Source organism: Panthera leo, chromosome C2 (genome assembly GCF_018350215.1).
Source record: "Panthera leo isolate Ple1 chromosome C2, P.leo_Ple1_pat1.1, whole genome shotgun sequence".
Taxonomy (NCBI): Eukaryota; Metazoa; Chordata; class Mammalia; order Carnivora; family Felidae; genus Panthera; species Panthera leo.
Window position 1 is genome coordinate 108,522,763 of NC_056687.1, and position 18,930 is coordinate 108,541,692.

Consider the following 18,930-nt stretch of genomic DNA (forward strand, 5'->3'; position numbering starts at 1 on the left):
GAGTGAAGTTAAGGAAAGTGTAGCTTAGCTAGCAATAAAACATTTTATTTCTTAGAGTGTCCTCTGTGCTACATATATCACCATGGATTTAGGGAGAGTGCAATGTCCATAGTAGATGTGGCAAAATTCAAAATGCAAAGATTTAGACCCCTTGCTGGCCATCATCCTCAGGACTAACTCTACCTGAACTGAGTACTAATGAAAGGTAGGAATTATCCTAGTTTCACTAGGGCCATGTACAGCTGGACAGGCTGGGCACTGCACAATTCCAGAAGGTGCTATTCACATAGACTATGATATGAATGGTGCTCCCTGCAGTTGTGCAATACAACAGCCCTGGATGTCACAATGTTTCAGCCATCTGTCTCCTGTCTGGTAGAGAGAATCTTAGGAAAAAGAAGAAACAAAACTAGTACACAATATATATGGGTCAGGAAATCATGACTCACCATCTGAGCTTTAAAATGGGATACTGCTTCCAGATGGCATCACATTCTCAAAAATTAAAAGAGAGCTTCACATCTAAAATATCTTGCAACAAAAATTTATTTTACATTTCTTTTTTGTTCTCAGGACTCTCCTGGATTCCTTGAGAACATTAGAGAAATGGTGCAGTACAATGGAGTAAGCCTGGGATTTCTCATGAGAAGATCTAGATTTGACGCATGTTCCTACCACCTAAAAGCCCTGCATTGGCTTTCCAGTGGTTAAGTTGGAAATGATGGTAATTGTTCCTGTCCCAGAGTGTTGTGAGGATTAACAAAGAAGTGAGACAACGCGTGTGCATGTGCATTGTAAAGGGTAAAGTACGATTGCAAGGCTGCTCAGTTTCACAAATAGCTGATGTCACTTGATAGCTTGCCAAAGATTTGAGACTTTTTTCAGAATGTCAAAGACATCTGTCTTCTAAAATGTATTCATTTTTAACATTTTTGGAAATCCTCTCATCCATGTAATTTTAATTTTTGTTGTTCCTATTTTATATTACTTTATGTTTACAGGTCATAAAATTTCTCTTACTGATGGAGACTAAACAAATAGACTGATGACTAGGATGTTAAAAGAAAGTGGCATTTTATAGAAGCCTTTGCAGCGTTTGCGCAAAAGAGAGTATAATTGTCTACACTTATCCTAAGAATACTTTTTTTTTACTAACTATAAAAGCAATATATGATCATTATGAAAGATTTAAAAAAGTAAGGAAGACAGTAACAACCATCATAATGCCACTCTCCTAAAATAACCCCCCGATGTCACATTTCATCCAATCTTTTCTTTGTTATAAAAAATATTATATATTGTTGAGATTATACCATAGACCCAGCTCTTGCTTCTTCTTTTCTATATTATACAACAAAGTCATTAAAAACCCTAGAAATATTTTAATGGCTACATAAGATTCCTGCAAATGAATGTTTCATAATTTATGAACTATTATCCCACCAACAATTTTCATTTTTCTTTTGCATCCACCCTTTTTTTTTTTTTTCTAAATTCCTAGAAGTGGAACCAAAGGGTGTGAATTTCAATTTGCTACCAAAAAGGTCCTGGTCTCAGTTTGGTACCAGATTAAAAAAAAAAAAAAAAGCCATATGAATTTTCACACCTTTTAGCAATATGAGGATGCTCTGATTGGAATACACTAACCAGAACTAAGTATGCTTGGTTTTAATGTGTATCCTTTTAATTTCCATATATTTGATATGTGATTTTATTAGTCACTAATACCTCCTCTTACTTCTATGATCTGCTCATTTATTTTTATGGTGTCTCAGTGTTTTAATTGATATGTATGAATTCTTTATATCTAAAGGTTATTCATCACTTATCTCTAACATTTGGGTAAAGAACACCCCAGACTATTTTTTTTCCCTTTAGTATTGCATGCTTTTTTTGATGTTGTACTTTTAATCTTGATGTAATCCAAACCACTAGCATTTTTCTTGTAATTTCTTCTGTTACTTTTAAGTTTAGGAAAAAATTTATGTTTATCCTGAGACCAAACATTTATATTTATCTATATGATCTTTAGTGTCATTCTTTTTATAATTACCTAAAATTCACATTGGCTTATTGCACCAGAGAGGGAGGGGGGAACTCCAAAACAAACAAGCAAAATGATAAATACATACATACATACACACACACACGTATTTACATAAAATATTTTTAATATATTTGAATACATATATATATATACATATATATGTGTGTGTGTATATGTATATATATATACATATATATATGTGTGTATATATATGTGTGTGTGTATATGTATGTATATATATATACACACACACATATATATGTACATATATTCAAATTCTTGGCTTTGAGTATAAAAATAGCCTTTTCAAATCCAAAGTAGAAAAAGCATTCTTGAAGACAAAGTCCTTTTGATCTTTCAAGAGCTTCTCATTTCAAGAGGTAAAAAAAAAAAAAAAAAACCCTGGAAGATCAGAAGCACAGATTTTAAACTAGTAAGCAGAGGGTACAGAAGCACGAGTGAGACCTATAAGAACAGAAGTAAGAATCCCTTCTGGACTGGGAGGAGCTAGGAGCCAAACACAAGAGCCCCAGGATGGAAACCCAGATGAGTTTGTGAAGGACAAACACTCCAAGGATTCAGCATTCAGGTGCCCAGAGCCACTTGGAGCAGCCACATTAGAGTAAAAATGGCAGAACCGTGGGTTTAAGAACAGAGCTCCCCACGAGGGCCCGAGAGAGTGATAGATCTGGGTGCTTTCCGTAGCCGCCCCCCCCCCACCCCCCCACCCCCAAAAAAAGACCTGCGGAAAGTAACAGAAAATGGAAGGTGGGCCTGGCCAGGGCAAGGGCAGATTGGGGCAGGGCTGTGGCGTGAGCAGCAGAGCCCGAGAGGCGGCAGTGAGGCTGCCCGGAGTCAGGAGGGAGAGAGCTCCTCAGCCAGGGACATTCGGAGTAGACACAGTGGACAGAGAAGCCAACCACCTGACAAGCCTCGCCTTGGTAGGGCTAGCAGAAGGATTCACTTCTGAGACTGAATTCCCACGCTAAGGCCATGCCTGACCCCGTGGAGGAACTAGGTGGGCCCGGTGCGCAGGAAACACAGAGGAAAGAAAAGCCCTGAGAGACTGAGTTCTTGGAGAAGTGACTGAGTTACCAAGAATTAGCCAGATTAAGTTTAACACTCTCAGAGAAAACAGGGGCTCATGGGCCATATTAATATTATAATGTGAATATTATAATCCTAGAAACATAGAGAATATAAATACACATATAAATATATAATAAATATTAATATATTTTAAGTATATATAATATGTAACTCATATATATATATACCTCCTTTCCCACTGATTGGGATACCACCTTCATCATGTTAAATACATATACATGTATTACATATACTGACATATGTTTGTGGACAGTTTGGCTCCATTTAGCTGCCCACTATTCTAAGGTGGTATTTAACAGATTTAGGCACAGCAACTCATGCTTGCTTAGTCTTCAGCTTTCGTTTCAACTGTATTCAGGTCCTGTATTTTCCTGCAGCCCTCTCTTAAAAGCTGCTTACTGCTTAAATCGAATCAGTCCCTTAGATGTCCCCCATTAATAAATCACATCATCTCCACATTCCTCAGCATACCTATCAATTGAGAATATTCAGGAATGTCTCTAAAGGCCCCTTAGGCTCAGGACTCTTCAATATCACTAACTATAATACAACAAATTAGATTGAAAGTCTAGAATGAATGAAACCATTATCTGGACACTGGTTTTACTGCATCAACACCTCAATAAACATGTGATTTGAAAATGTGTAACCTAAGGCATTTTTTCTATAGCCCTTTTTTTTCTCTTTCTGTCCTTGTTGGATAGGATTCTTGGAGGTTACTAAGATAGAAATTATCTGCGTTCAAATCAGGTGGAAAAGAAAGACACAACTTTGACCTAGAAGAATGTGACACTTTGGATTGTGAAAGGAGAATAAATAACATTTTCTCATATCAGCCTCTGTCCCGGGAGGTCTTAGGTTATTAAATATAACTGCTCGAACAAATAGTATTTCTCCTCCTGGGAGAACTGGCTCTTGTTCTGCTACTCCCAGGACAAGCTGTGCAAAGCCAATTAGTCAAACATCCTGCACCAGATTAAAACCCTCTCCTGACTCCTCTGGAAAAGCCTAGTTAGGCCTCCGTTAAAATCACCCGGGACAGCCTTACCTATCTGGAACGTGACGCCAGCCAAAGGAAGCCGTGTGCCATGGCCTATCTGCTGGAAGCACATGGCTGTAGGGGGCTGTCTATTCAGTTTCAAGTGTTCCTTATTCATAAGAGCCCTCTGTTGAATCAAGTTCTTCAACTAGCCTCCCTTCGTCCAGTCTCCTTTGGACTACAACTGTTCCCAAAATTCAGTTCTAAAGTCATATATTAGTAGACCCAGAAAGGGTCTCAGGCATAGTTTTCGTCCAGTCTTCCTTTTACAGGCGAGGTCCTGAGAAACATGGGTCACTTGCCCGAAGTAACAACAAAGCCCTGACCAAGGTGGAACTATAACCCAGGTCTGCCGAGTCCCAGTCCAGGGCTCTTTGTACTGACATTCTGCCCTCCTCTCTTTCACTGTCTCCCCTGGAGGTGGGAGAGAGAAATGGCACCTTTGGGGGAAAGGAGACAGTATCTTTATTTACCCATATACTACCGTGCTCACAGTTTCCAGAGATCCCTAAATCCATGAGAATGTCAAGGGCCCCCCGCCCCACGTACTCAACTAATGGACAGAGATTTCACTGATTTTAATTTGTGATGCAACTATTCTTTTTAATTGATCGAGTCATTTTTTAATGTTTTATTTATTTTCAAGAGAGTGCAAGCGGGAGTGCCTGGGTGGATCAGTCAGTTGGGCATCCGACTTCGGCTCTGGTCATGATCTCATGGCTCATGAGTTCGGGCCCCACGTGGGGCTCTGTGCTGACAGCTCAGAGCCTGGAGCCTGTTTCAGATTCTGTCTCCCTCTCTCTCTGCTCCTCCCCTGCTTGTGCTCTGTCTCTGTCTCTCAAAAATAAATAAACATTAAAAAGAGAGAGAGAGAGAGAGAGGAGGCAAACCTGACGTGGGGGCCTGAACCTACGAACCATGAGATCATGACCTGAGCCGAAGTTGAACGCTCAATGGACTGAGCCACCCAGGTGCCTCAGATTGAGTCATTTTTAAAAACCTTTTGATGGATCCCCCAAATAATAACTGAGTTACAAAGCCACAAAGAGGAGGGAATTTATTCAAAATATTTGAGTGCCTCCTTTTAGAAATAATTCAAGGACAAATAAACAAAAAGCCTTACTTCATTCACCTAACTGAATAAACTTCTCAGTAGATCCTTCCATGATGCCAGTAACAGAAAACAGAATCTTCCATTCAATTTTTCAATGTGAAAAATAGACAGTTTCTAAGCAATACAGACCTTAAGAAATCATTTTAGCCTCAATCTAGCTTTTAAAAAAATGTTACATTACTTAATGTTTTTGCGAATTCCTTTTAGAGCAGAGTCAGAAATTTTAAGAACAGATTTTCTGAGTGGCAACACAAACATTTTAAAGGAAGAACAGTGGGTCTAAGTTTTTATTTATTTATAACCTGACTTGCAGTTGGAGGGTTCCCATTGCCTACACGGGATAAGCTCCTTCATTTGTATATCACGGAGAGAATTACCAAGTTAGAAGGGTAAGCAGTATATGCATCAGAAGTCCTAGAGACCGGCTCCCTCACCTTGTAGATGAGAGAAGTGAGACACAAGGAGGTCCTCAGACACACCCAAGGTCAAAGAGCTAATCAGCCTCAGAGCCAGAAATAGAACCCACATCTCCTGACTCCCCAGAATGTATGCTGTGACTCATTCTCACACTTTATAAAGCCTCTTTTATTACCAATTTCCATGAGTTTTCATTAGATACATGAAAATTATAATAGTGTTATTCCTAACAAATGTTTCTCCCCATTGTTACATATTCAATGTGTATATGTGTAACAGCAGAATATATATAATTTGTCAATGATTCTCCCCATGGGTCCTTAAAATATCACAATTATTATAGCGGATGGGGGAAGAGCCCAGGTTTAGGACTCAGATGGGATGCAGTGTTTGAGCCCCAATTCTGTTGTGTATAAGATAGTAGAGGTGGTTATTTGATCTACTTAAGCCTTTGAACCTCAATTTCCTCATCTAAAAATGGAGCAATGAATGCCTACTCTAGTAAGATTAATGCAAAGCCCCTATGACAGTGTCTGGATTTAGAGGAGCTGAGGAGAGAATTTTTTTGACATTTGAAATCTACCATATTTCTGGTCTGTCTAAATTTATTCATTCATTCATAAAATATTTATTAGGCACTTTCTGTAACTAAGCATTGTTCTAGAGGCTGGAGATACAATAGCGAACAGGATGGACAATACCCTGGGGGCATCAGCCAGGATCTCTGAGGGGACACACGATGAAGATGGTTCTACACGTGTTAGAGTAAGTACAAAATGGACTCAGCTGCCACTAAGGGAATAACTGCCGCTGCCAGTGTAAAGAAACTGCTGGGATGGTGCTCTCAGAATCAGAAGGCAAGCCTAAAGTCCTTCTCCCGCCTGCACCGTCCAGGCTCCCTCTAGTGCCCCCTACCGACAGAATCTAGCGGAGAGCGACTGGCAAAGCAGAAACGCGGTTTGCGGTCCCAGCCCCAACATCACAAAGCAAAGTATCAAGGGTAGGTTTGGATCGTAAGGACAATATTTTAATAACTGACACAGATACATCCTGAAGAATCTAATCCTGAGGAATCTAAAGGTCTTTGCAAATTTGAAAAGAACGCTTGCCAACTACTGCAAAGAATTCTAAACCTCATGCTGTGAAATCAGTTACTCAAAACAGTGCACACCTGTGTGATTTCTTTTCTTTCTTTCAAGGAAACATCTCACTGTGAGTTTGTTTATCCTGAAGTATGTTAATATTGCAGTAAACTTAACCAAATGACACGTGGGAATGAAGGATTCAGAAGGCAAGAGACACTTATAGGGGAAGAACTGGAAAAAATTTTGTAAAATAACAACTGAGATGAACTTTGGTAGGAAAACTGAGGTCTCTATGCAGAATTTTTCCTAAGTTTTACCAAGAGGTATGCAAACACTAGTCTGATCCACCTCCCTACAAAATCTACAATACAATTTGCATCCCTCACAAAGTTTGTGAACTTGGATTTTAGCAGTGGTAGGAATGCATACATTGGTACAAAAGGCAAAAAGGACAAAGAACATTATTATAATTAGGTCTTCCTTGCACCCTACCTCCCAAATGATAAAAGAATAAATGTGATGGCAGTTGTATTGTGTCAGGACTCATTTCAGAAAACAAAATCCATCCAATTAGCACAAGGAGAATCATTCTAGATCTTAAGTGCCGTACCAGATCCACTGGGAAGGTGAACAAAACAGAACCTAGGCTGAATTTCCAGGGACACCTCCCAAGGGCTCAATACAGAATTAGGCCACCAATGGAGCAGCTGCCTCACAGAGTCATAAAGTTACTAACTGCGTAATGCCCCCCATTCGACACAATCTACACCAGACTGTGGGAGCTAGAGAATGGCACCACTGCTATAACCACTGTAGAAAAACCAAATGTGTCTCCCTCTGTGCTCACCAGCACAGATGGTAAAGAACAGCCTCCAAAACACTGTATTCTGCTTTTGCCTTCTAAATAGTAAACTTCAGGGGTGCTTGGTGGCTCGATCAGTTAAGCATCCGACTCTTGATTTCGGCTCAGGTCATGATCTCACAGTTCATGGGTTCTAGCCCCATGATGGGCTCTGTACCGACAGTGTGGAGCCTGCTTGGGATTCTGTGTCTCCCTCTGTCTCTCTGCCCCTTCCCTACTCACTCTCTGTGTCTCTCAAAAGTAAACAAACACTTTTAGAAAATAAAGTAAAAACTAAATTTCAAACAGAACTGCAACTGCAAGAAAACCTAGGCAATGTGACCTTTAGCCAATACTTTTGGAAAAGATCGGAATGGAAGTTGAGTCAAGCCTCTCCACAGGACTGCCACAGAATTCCTCTATGAGATGGCAAAACATAGGAAATTCTCTAGAAGTAAAAATCATATGGTACTAGGGGCACCTGGGTGGAGCAGCTGGTTAAGCATCCAACTTCCACGCACGTCATGATCTCACGGTTGGTGGGCTCGAGCCCCACTTCAGGCTCCAGAGACTCTCTTTCCCTCTCTCCATCCCTCTCTCTCTCTGCCCCTTGCTCACTTATGCTCTCTCTCAAAAATCAACCAGTCAATCAATAAATCATATGGTACTAGCAAAAATGTAGAAAAATAGGGCAAAGGAACAAAAATCCGAATCCAGAAAGACACTCGTTAATATATGAACTTCGTTGATATGAACATACTTAGTAAAAGATAAATATGGAGGAGTGCCTTGGTGGCTCAGTCGGTAAAGCGTCCAAATTTGGCTCAGGTCATGATCTAATGGTTCATAGGTTCAGGCCCCACGTCAGGCTCTGTGCTGACGGCTCAGAGCCAGGAGCCTGCTTCAGATTCTGTGTCTCCCTCTTTCTCTGCCCCTCTCCCGCTCCTGCTCTCTCTCTCTCAAAAATTATTAAACATTGAGGCCCCTGGGTGGCTCAGTCGGTTAAGCATCTGACTTCGGCTCAGGTCATGATCTCATGGTTGGTGAATTTGAGCCCCACGTCAGGCCCTGTGCTGACAGTTCAGAGCCTGGAGTCTGCTTTGGACTCTGTGTCTCCCTCTCTCTGCTTCTCTCTCTCTCTCTCTCTCTCAAAAATAAATAAACATTAAAGATTTTTTTAATAAATAAATAAATATTTTAAAAAATTTTTAAGATAAATGTGGCATTTCAAGGTGGTGGAGAAAATATAAGATATTCAATTGAATGAGAGTTGAGACAACTGGTTAATCATTTACACAACTATAAAGCTACATCCTTCTGACACCACACAGAAAGAAAAAAATCCAGATGGACTATAAAGAGCTAAATGTTAAAAAGTAAAACTATATTGCACTACTAGGCCTTTATCAAAGGGATATAGGTGTGCTGTTTCGAAGGGAGACATGCACCCCCATGTTTATAGCAGCTCTATCAACAATAGCCGAAGTATGGAAAGAGCCCAAATGTCCATCGATGGATGAATGGATAAAGAAGATGTGGTAAATATAGACAATGGAATACTACTCAGCAATGAAAAAGAATGAAATCTTGCCATTTGCAACTACGTGGATGGAACTGGAGGGTATTATGATAAGTGAAATTAGTCAGAGAAAGACAAAAATCATATGACTTCACTCATATGAGGACTTGAAGAGACAAAACAGATGAACATAATGGAAGGGAAACAAAAATAATATAAAAACAGGGAGGGGGACAAAACAGAAGAGACTCATAAATATGGAGAACAAACTGAGGGTTGCTGGAGGGGTTGTGGGAAGGGGGATGGGCTAAATGGGTAAGGGGCACTAAGGAATCCACTCCTGAAATCATTGTTGCACTATATGCTAACTAATTAGGATGTAAATTTTTTAAAAATTAAAAATTAAATTTAAAAAAAGAAAAAACGTAAAACTATAAAAGTGTCAGAATAAATTATAAAATAATATTTGTATTGTCTTGGAATGGAAAAGCCCTTGTGAGCAAGCTACAAACTCAGAAATCATAAAAGGATAAGAAGCCTGACACTTCTGACTCCATACCATTTAAAACTTCTACATCCCAAAGCTGACCATATTAAATTGAGCAACATCTTAATAGTTGCAATGTGCACAAGACTAATAACCAGAATGCATCAGAAGTATGTACAAATCAAATAAGAGAAGCTAAACAAGTGAAGGGAAATTTTACAAAGGATATATGGAGGCAATTCTAAAAATAAAAAAAATTGAAGTCAATAAATATATTAAAAGACATTCAACTTCACTAGTAGTAAGGAAATGAAAATTTTAAAAATGACACACCATATACATCTGTAAACTGACAATAATTCAAAAGATTGAAAATATTCATATCAAGGATGTCTACTTTTACTACTCTATTAAATATTTTACTGGAGGGGCGCCTGGGTGGCTCAGTCAGTTAAGCGGCCAACTTCAGCTCAGGTCACGATCTCGCGGTCCGTGAGTTCAAGCCCCGCGTCGGGCTCTGGGCTGATGGCTCAGAGCCTGGAGCCTGCTTCCGATTCTGTGTCTCCCTCTCTCTCTGCCCCTCCCCCGTTCATGCTCTGTCTCTCTCTGTCTCAAAAATAAATAAAACGTTAAAAAAAATTTTTTTTAAAAATATTTTACTGGAGGGTTTGGCCTGTGTGAAACAGCAAAAACAATGTAACATAAGAAAACTGGAAATAAAGAAATAAAACTCTCTACAAGGCAAGTCTCAAAAATTTACAAAAATGCTAATAGAATATAAGCGGGTTTACCAAAGCTGCAAAATACAAGGCCAATATACAGAAGTCAATTTCATCTCTATAAATTAGCAGTGAAAAAATTGAAAACTGAAATCTTAAATAAAAAGTTTCCATTTAAAATAGCATCAAAAATCATAAAATATTTACGGATAGATCTAACAACACATGTGCCCAATCTGTATGCTAAAACTATAAAACGATGAGATAGATCAAAAAAAGACCTAAATGAATAAACATATGTACGGTTTTCATAGATGGGAAGACTCCATATTGCTAAACTATTAATTCTTCCCAATATGATCTATCAATTAAATGCAATCCCAATAAAAATTCCAGCCTACTTCTTTTTGTAGAAATTGACTAGCCGGATATTTATCTTTACACAGAAAAGCAAAGGACTTAGAATAGCCAAAATAATTTTGGAGAAACAAAGCTGGAGAATTTACACTACTTTATTTCAAGACATCCTATAAAACTACAAATCAAGAGAGTATGGTGTTGGCATAATAAAAGACATATAGATTAACAGAACAGAATAAAGTCCAGAAGTAAGCTTATACGTATATGGTCAAATGATTTCTGACAAAGGTATCAAGGTAATACAATGAAGAAAGGATAGTCTTTTCAATTAATGGTGCTGGAACGTTTGGTTCTCCATATGTAAAAGTATAAACCTTAACATACACCATGTACAAGAAATTTACTCAAAATGTATCATACACCTAAACGTAAAACCTAAAACCATAAAACTTCTATAAGAAAACACAGAAAAAATTATTCGCAATCTTGGGTTACACAAAGATTTCTTAGGTATTACACAAAAAACACGAGCTGTATAAGGGAAAAATCAATAAACTGGACCTCAACAAAATTAAGAACTAGTGTTCGTTGAAAGACATTACTAAGTAAATGAAAACACAAACCACAAACTGGAAGAAAATATTCACAAAACACATATGTGATAAAAGTCTTGTACTCAAAATATATAAAGAACGCTTTCAATTCAATAATGAAAAAAAAAACAATTTTTTTAAAGTGGGCAAATTGTTTAAATAGGTGCTTCACCAAAGAAGAGATACCAGTGTTAGATAAATACCCAAAATAATGCTAAACATCATTAAAAATTAGGGAACCACAAACTGAGGCCACAGTGAGATTCTACTACATACCTACTAGAAAAGCTAAGATTTAAAAAAAAGAAAAAGAAAGAAAAACACCTGACAATACCAAGTATTATTACAGATGTGGAGTAATTGGAACTCTCAAACTTTGCTGGTGATAATGCAAAATGGCATAGTCACTTTGGAAAACATTCTCACATTTCTTTTAAAGTTAACCATATATGCATACTACCCAGCAACCCCACTTCTAGATATTTAATGAAGGGAAACGAAAATATATGTCCACAGAAAGAACTTTTTGTGAATGTTTATATAGTAGCTTTGTCCATAGTTGTCAAAAAACTAGAAACAACTTAAATGATCAGTTGATAAATGGATAAACAAATTATTCTATATCCATACAATGTAATGCTACCTTGCAATAAAAGATTGAACTACTCATGTACAACACTGATGAATCTCAAAAGCATTATGCTAAGTGAAAGAAGTCATTACCTACTGTAATTTATATCACATTATAGAAAAGGCAAAACTATAAATCACATCAATGGCTGCCAGAGGCTGAGGTTGGGGGAAGAAGTTGACTACAAAGGGACACGAAGAAACTGTTGGGAGTGATGAAAACGTTCCACATCTTGGTTGTGGTCTTGGTTACACTATTTTGTATGACTTTGACAAAGACCATTGATTGCACACCTAAAAAGGGTGAATTTACTACCTGTAAATCTGACCTAAAAAAATCTATCTGTACAATACAACCTTTTTTAATTCTATGCTTTGAAAGGAAAAATTTTTTAAATATGTTTCTGTGCTCTTTTTCCCCCCTTCCTTGTATGTGAATTTCTTCCAATTCAACAAGAGACTGAGGATTGTTTCAGCAAAAATACAAAATGAAAAAATGATTCAGTGTTAGGCAGGGGATTTATAAATGAGAAAGTTTTTGTCCATAGCAGAAAGAGAGGAAAGAAGGGAGTGAGGGAAGAGAAGGAAAGGACAAAGTCTTGAAAGCCAAAATATATTGAGAATGAATATCATTATTCCAAAGATTCCCTTATAAACCAAGGCTTGGCCAGCTGAGCCTAAAAATTTCAAAATCCAAACATACAGAAAATTCAACAGTTAATACCCACCTAAGGAGGAAGTGAGAACATTTTTGATTGAGAGAAGAGGAGGAGGAAGAAAGAAGAAAAGGACACAATATCAGATGCCCTTGGGGTCAGAAGAGTGGAAGGGAGGGTCATAAGGAATTCCCAGGGAGATCCTATTTCCTTGGCTCAGCCAGGGGACTGCGAAAGCCTCAGAGGAGCCTCACATTCATCGGAACACTGCATCCAGAAGAGCCCAGAAAAAAATGGCTGAAAGCAGCCACTCCGGCTTGCAATCTGTAGAAGGGTGTAGAGAATGCAGTGTGGTGTTCCTGAACCCCCAGAAAGGGTTATGAAGAGATTCCCCAAAAATGTAACTAGTGAGCATCAATCGGTATTTGTGGCACTTGGAGGTAACACAATGAAAAACAGACTTCCCACTTTTTACTCTATACTTCTACATTGTTTGAATGCTTTATTACAGAGAATATATGTGTGTTATCACTTGTATAGTTAAAACTAAATTTTAATTTTTCTTAATTTTACATTTTAAAAGAAAATCAGTAAATACGGGAAAACATAAATGATGAGATTGAAATCATACATGATCTGGGGCACCTGGGTGGCTCAGTCGGTTGAGTGGCCGACTTCGGCTCAGGTCATGATTTCGCAGTCCGTGAGTTCGAGCCCCACGTCGGGCTCTGTGCTGACAGCTCAGAGCCTGGAGCCTGTTTCAGATTCTGTGTCTCCCTCTCTCTGACCCTCCCCCATTCATGCTCTGTCTCTCTCTGTCTCAAAAATAAATAAACGTTAAAAAAAAAAATCATACATGATCTCAGCTTCCAGAAATAATCATTGTTCACATCTGATTTTTAGTGTTCCAATGTCATCTAGAAATATACATTTAAAAAAATTTTTTTATGTTTATTTTTTATTTTTGAGAGAGAGAGAGACACACAGAGTGCAAGTGGGGGAGTGGCAGAGAGAGAGAGGGAGACACAGAATCTGAAGCAGGCTCCAGTCTCTGAGCTGTCAGCACAGAGCCCAACATGGGGCTCAAACTCAGGGACTGTGAGATCGTGACCTGAGCCAGTGTTGGAGGTTTAACTGACTGAGCCACCCAGACGCCCCTAGAAATATATTTTTATATAAAATTAGAATTGTACCATAATATTGTTTTGTAACCTATTTTCCTTAACTACATAATATATCATGAACCACATAACTGGAATCATGATAATTATGAATGTCATTTTTTAGTACAAACTTTCAATAAAATCTTGAACACCCTGTACTTTTTTCATACAATGCTACAATATGAAAGTGTTTCCCCATTAAATAGCCCTTGAAATAGCTGTATTTCATATTTCACTGTATTTCTATATCATAATTTATTTAACTAACTTCCTGTTGTTGTAGTTTAAGGATGTTTTTTGGGAGAATACAGCAAATAAGAGCAATGCTGAAGATAAATCCTCTCATATACCCATAACTATTTCCTATGGATAAATTTCTGTAAGTGGAATTATTCAGTTAGAATAGAACCAGGAAAAATCTTAAGACGATTTGATACATGTCCTCGAGTTCCTTTCCAGAAAGTTGGAACCAATTTCCACCTACATTAGTATGAAAAAGCTCACTTTGCATTTTACACTGAGAATATGAACTCAATAAACTTCTCCTGCAGGAACCCGAGAAAACACGATCCAGGCACAATGCTTTACAATATTTTAATGGATATTAGACAGGTGGCCACCTAGCCACCAGTCTAGCATGTAGTGTTTTAAAGCTGACATCGCAAGCACCTGATAAGCATCATCTCATATAATCTTCTCAATTCTAAGAGATAGGTACTATTAGGACACCCTTACGACAGATGAAGGAATTTAGACACAGAAAGGATAAAAGTCTCAGGGATAGCAAGTGATGTGACCAAAGTATTTTACGGGCCCTTAAATTGTCTCTTTCAAATGACCAAACTTCTGGCACTCTTCAAATGACTGTGTACACCTGCTTGTTTCCCTGGCTGGAATGTAAGTCCCGAAGGCAATGCTCGCGTGTTCATTCTTCCACAGCTCATCTCTCCACCTTCCTTTCCCTTCACTGGCCAATGGACTTCCCTGCTGGGACCACCACAAGAAATGAGCAAAACCTTGGTGAGTTTTCAAGGTGACCAACGGAATCCTAACTCTTGTCATTAACTACTATAAAAAAAAAAAAAATTAGAAGTCACCTACTGCAACCCAGATCCTATAGCCCACTCTACCAGCAAAATGGCGGCTGACCATCAATGGGCAATTAGAGGCATACCACTTCTTTTTCACCACCCCTTTCTGTGGGCATCCTGGGTGGAGAAACCTGCCAGTTGGCACAGTTTTATATCATAGGTCCTAAGACTTTCTAAAGGGTCAGCTAGCCTCACCAGTTCCCTCTGTATCTTGGTTACACTCACCCCAAACACCAGCCTCCAGGTCAGCAGGCACTTGATACTGCCCAGTGATAGGGACAGTGATACTATTAAGTGATCGGACTTCTAAATCTGAGAAACATCACCTGGCCCTATATTACCCTGCTTTTAAAATGCAACATTAATGTGTTAAGGTCAATGCTAGGTATCCATTTACTGGCCTTTAAATTGGAAGTCTGAAAGGAAGTTACAGTTTGAAAATAAATTGAGTTGTTTTTATGGATATTTTACTCCCTTTGAGTAGAAAACAATGCAAAAAGATCATTAAAAAAAGGCCATTATTTTTTTTCTCAAGCTTTAAGGTTTAGAAACATTTTCAGTCTGAGCTTAATTACTAGGATTAAAATACAGGCACGATATATGGCATACATTTTATGTGAGCACCATTTGAGTTCATGGTAGGCCACCTATAAATGCTTTATCCCATCATCTCTGCAAAATTACTATGTATTGATCCATACATCATCCAGTACAGCAGGCAAACACAGAACTAAAAGGAAAAAATACTGAGGTGGAGTAATAGCACCTAATATATGTTTTTACTGATTAAACCACAAAAGTTATTTGAGCCCCTATCTCCGCTGGTGTTGAATGGGAACACTTCTTCCCTACTCCTGACTCCTGCTGCATTGAGGAAGTTCAACTAGTTTATCACCCTTGGCATCTCTCCACAGCTCACTCACCCTTGAGGGGAAGTGGAGTGACACAGCTGAGCTCAAACACCTTATCTATCATTTTCTTTGGGAATGAAATGCCCACAGGGTGTGGGAATATATCCTTGTTTTCTACGACCCAAGTCTTCCCTAGAAAGTTTCTCATGGCGGGGGGGGGGGGGGGGGGGGGGGGGGGGGGCTCAGTCCTGCATTGCCAGTGACTAGAGGGGTCAGTCACCTTAATTCTTTTTTTTTCTATTTTTTTTAGTGTTTATTGATTTTTTGAGAGAAAGAGCGTGAGTGGGGGAAGAGCAGAGAAAGAGGGAGACACAGAATCCAAAGCAGGCTCCAGGCTCCGAGCTGTCAGCACAGAGCCCAATACGGGGCTTGAACTCATGGACCATGAGATCATAACCTGAGCTGAAGTCAGACACTTAACTGACTGAGCCACCCAGACACCCCCAGTCACCTTATTTCTTGGGATCAAATTCAGGAAATCCATTTGACTCTTAAGAAAGTCATCCTCAACCCAGTGTTTATCCTAAAAAAAGATGGCATTTGACCTCTCATTTGCTACTGTTTAACTTTTATCTTAATTTGTTAAACCCAGAAAGGAGGCTATACTTTGGTGCATTGTCAATGACCGCAACATTTCATGGGCTGGGAAATGAAAATTTCCACACTAAAAATTAAGCAAAAGTATGGAGTTGGGGAAGACAAATACTCATGCAGACAGGCTTTTGGTAGGGCCAGGAAATATAGTTGTGAGCCTTGAACTTCAGTGGGTAGGCAAGGCATTTTTATCTTCGTGGTTTAATGCAGTTTATATTAAACCAGCTTTAGCTGCTGTGGCCCAGGCCAGTGGATGGAAGGCTCTAAGCTGGAAGCATGCTTTGTTGACCTTGATGGGTGACTATTGCTTGTAGTGGCTTTGTCCACAGGCTAAAGACTGTTTCTCCAGAGGCAAATCATCTCAGATTCTGTAATGGTGTTTTAAGTACCCTTTAGCATGGCATTTCTTACAGAGCAGGGCCACGTTTGAGAAAGGTTTCATGCAGCCACAACCATGAACTAACATAAAATACAACTTGATGCCAGTAAAGCCTAGGGACTTTAAAAATGGACAAAAACATATGTATAGTTCCATTTGTATCTTGATTACACTGATGCAAAATGCCAGTCTCCCAGTATAGCAGCCGCCAAGGATATTCAGAATGCATTCATTAAGCACCTATCATGAATCAGGCCCTCTACAAGGACCAAGGAATAAAGAGATGAGCAGTACAGAGCTCCCTGAGCTCATGGTGCAAGGTCTCTTCCAAAAGTCATTACAACACAAGATGCTAAGTGCCATGATCAAAGCAGGTGTGGAATGTTACAAAGCATGAGAAGTTCCCCCATGCCAACTTAGCGGAGAGAGCCTGCTCAGAAAGCTTCCACAGAGAAGTGACGTGATACCTGAGTCTTCATGGATTGGAGAAAGATGTTTGGCAAAAGAACGACAGAGAAGGAAGGAATATTCAGAAAGGAGTTACCTTTTCTCAGAGAAGATGAATTCAGGGTATTATAAATAATCTAGCTAGAGGGAAGGGAAGCCCCAAAAGGTCAAGGAAGAAGGAATTTCAAGTAGGAGAAATAAACAGAGAACAAGAATATAATGGTGAAGGATTTTAGCCAAAAAGTGACAAAATTAAACACACATTTTAGAGGACTCTTGCTGCAGAGAGAGGCAAAGTAAGAGTGCCAAAAAGTACCTAGGCCAAGAGTGTCTAATGGCTTGGGTAAACAAAGAGGAAAGGACTGATCTGAGAACCATATTGATTTTGGAGTTGACAGAAATTGGTAGACAATTGTGGCATACATGGGGCTTAGAAGGGGGATGGAGGAGGCAGCTGAAGAAAAAGAAAATGTTGATAATGATCCCCAAGTTTCTGATTTCAGAAACTGTGGCCTGAAAGTGCCACTATCACAGGAGCTAGAGCAGGGCCCACTGCGCCCCCTGGAGTTTAAAATACTCAGTGCACGGGGCTGGGACTAAAGAGACATTGGAGCCAACAAGCTAATAATAATATTACCAGTAGTTCATGAAATAACTTGTATAACTAGCTGCTACAGTCTGAATGTTTGTTCCCCCTTCAAAATTCATAAGTTGAAATACCAACCCCCAAGGTGATGATATTAGGATGTGGAGCCTTTGGGACGTTAGCTCGTTAGGAATTAGCGACCACATAGAAGAGGCCCCAGAGAGATCCCTTCCACCATGTGGAAGCAAACCTTCACCAGACACTGACTCTGCCAGTGCCATAATCTCCAGACTTTCCAGGCTCCAGCACTATGAGAAAGAAATGGTTTTTGCTTATAAGCCACCCATTCGGTGGCATTTTGTTACAGCAGCCTGAACAGACAAAGACACTAACAGTTACTGAGTGTTTACTATATGCCAGGCTTTGTGCTTAGAGAAGTAAAAGAACGTGCCTAGGATTAAACAGCAAGAAATTGTAACATTGGTCCCAAACCATGTTATTCTAAACTCTTTGCTTTTAGTCATTTTGCTCTATCACGCCCAACCAGTTCTGAGGCTAGGGCACCAAAGTAAATCATTGTGCTTTGTCTTCCCTGATCAAGGCCCTCAATGAGGATGCTGGCCACTCCATCAGTCTGACTAACACTGTGGGAAGATTTACTATGAAACTGCAGCTGATAGAGAAAAAAACAAAAACATAAAAACAACCTGAGAAGGAAGTAGTAATTTGCACTACGCCTGAGAAACCCTTATGCTTGACCTATAAATCAACATACTCCAGCTCCAAAAAATGGGACACCGTGGAGAAAAGCTTCAAAGAGAAAGGCAGAAATGAAGTTTAGTGTCTTTAGGAGGAAGGAGAAAGGTGTTTGCTGGTTAGGCTGTCACTCTGAATCCTTACAGAAAGGAGAAAAAGTGTTTACTCAGTGAGATTTTAACTTTAAAATGGGAAAAAGGAAACAGGAAACTTTTCATTCATGTTTTTCAATTACTGGTGAGCTCTGGCAGCCACTCTGAGAAAATCATTTTCCACCCAGGTGGCTTTATCAGCTTAAATGATCCCCTTATTAATCAGAATTTCAAAAGGCAGTAAAAGCCAGCTCAAAATAATGGGATTATCTTTGGAGTTGGTGCTAAGTGCTT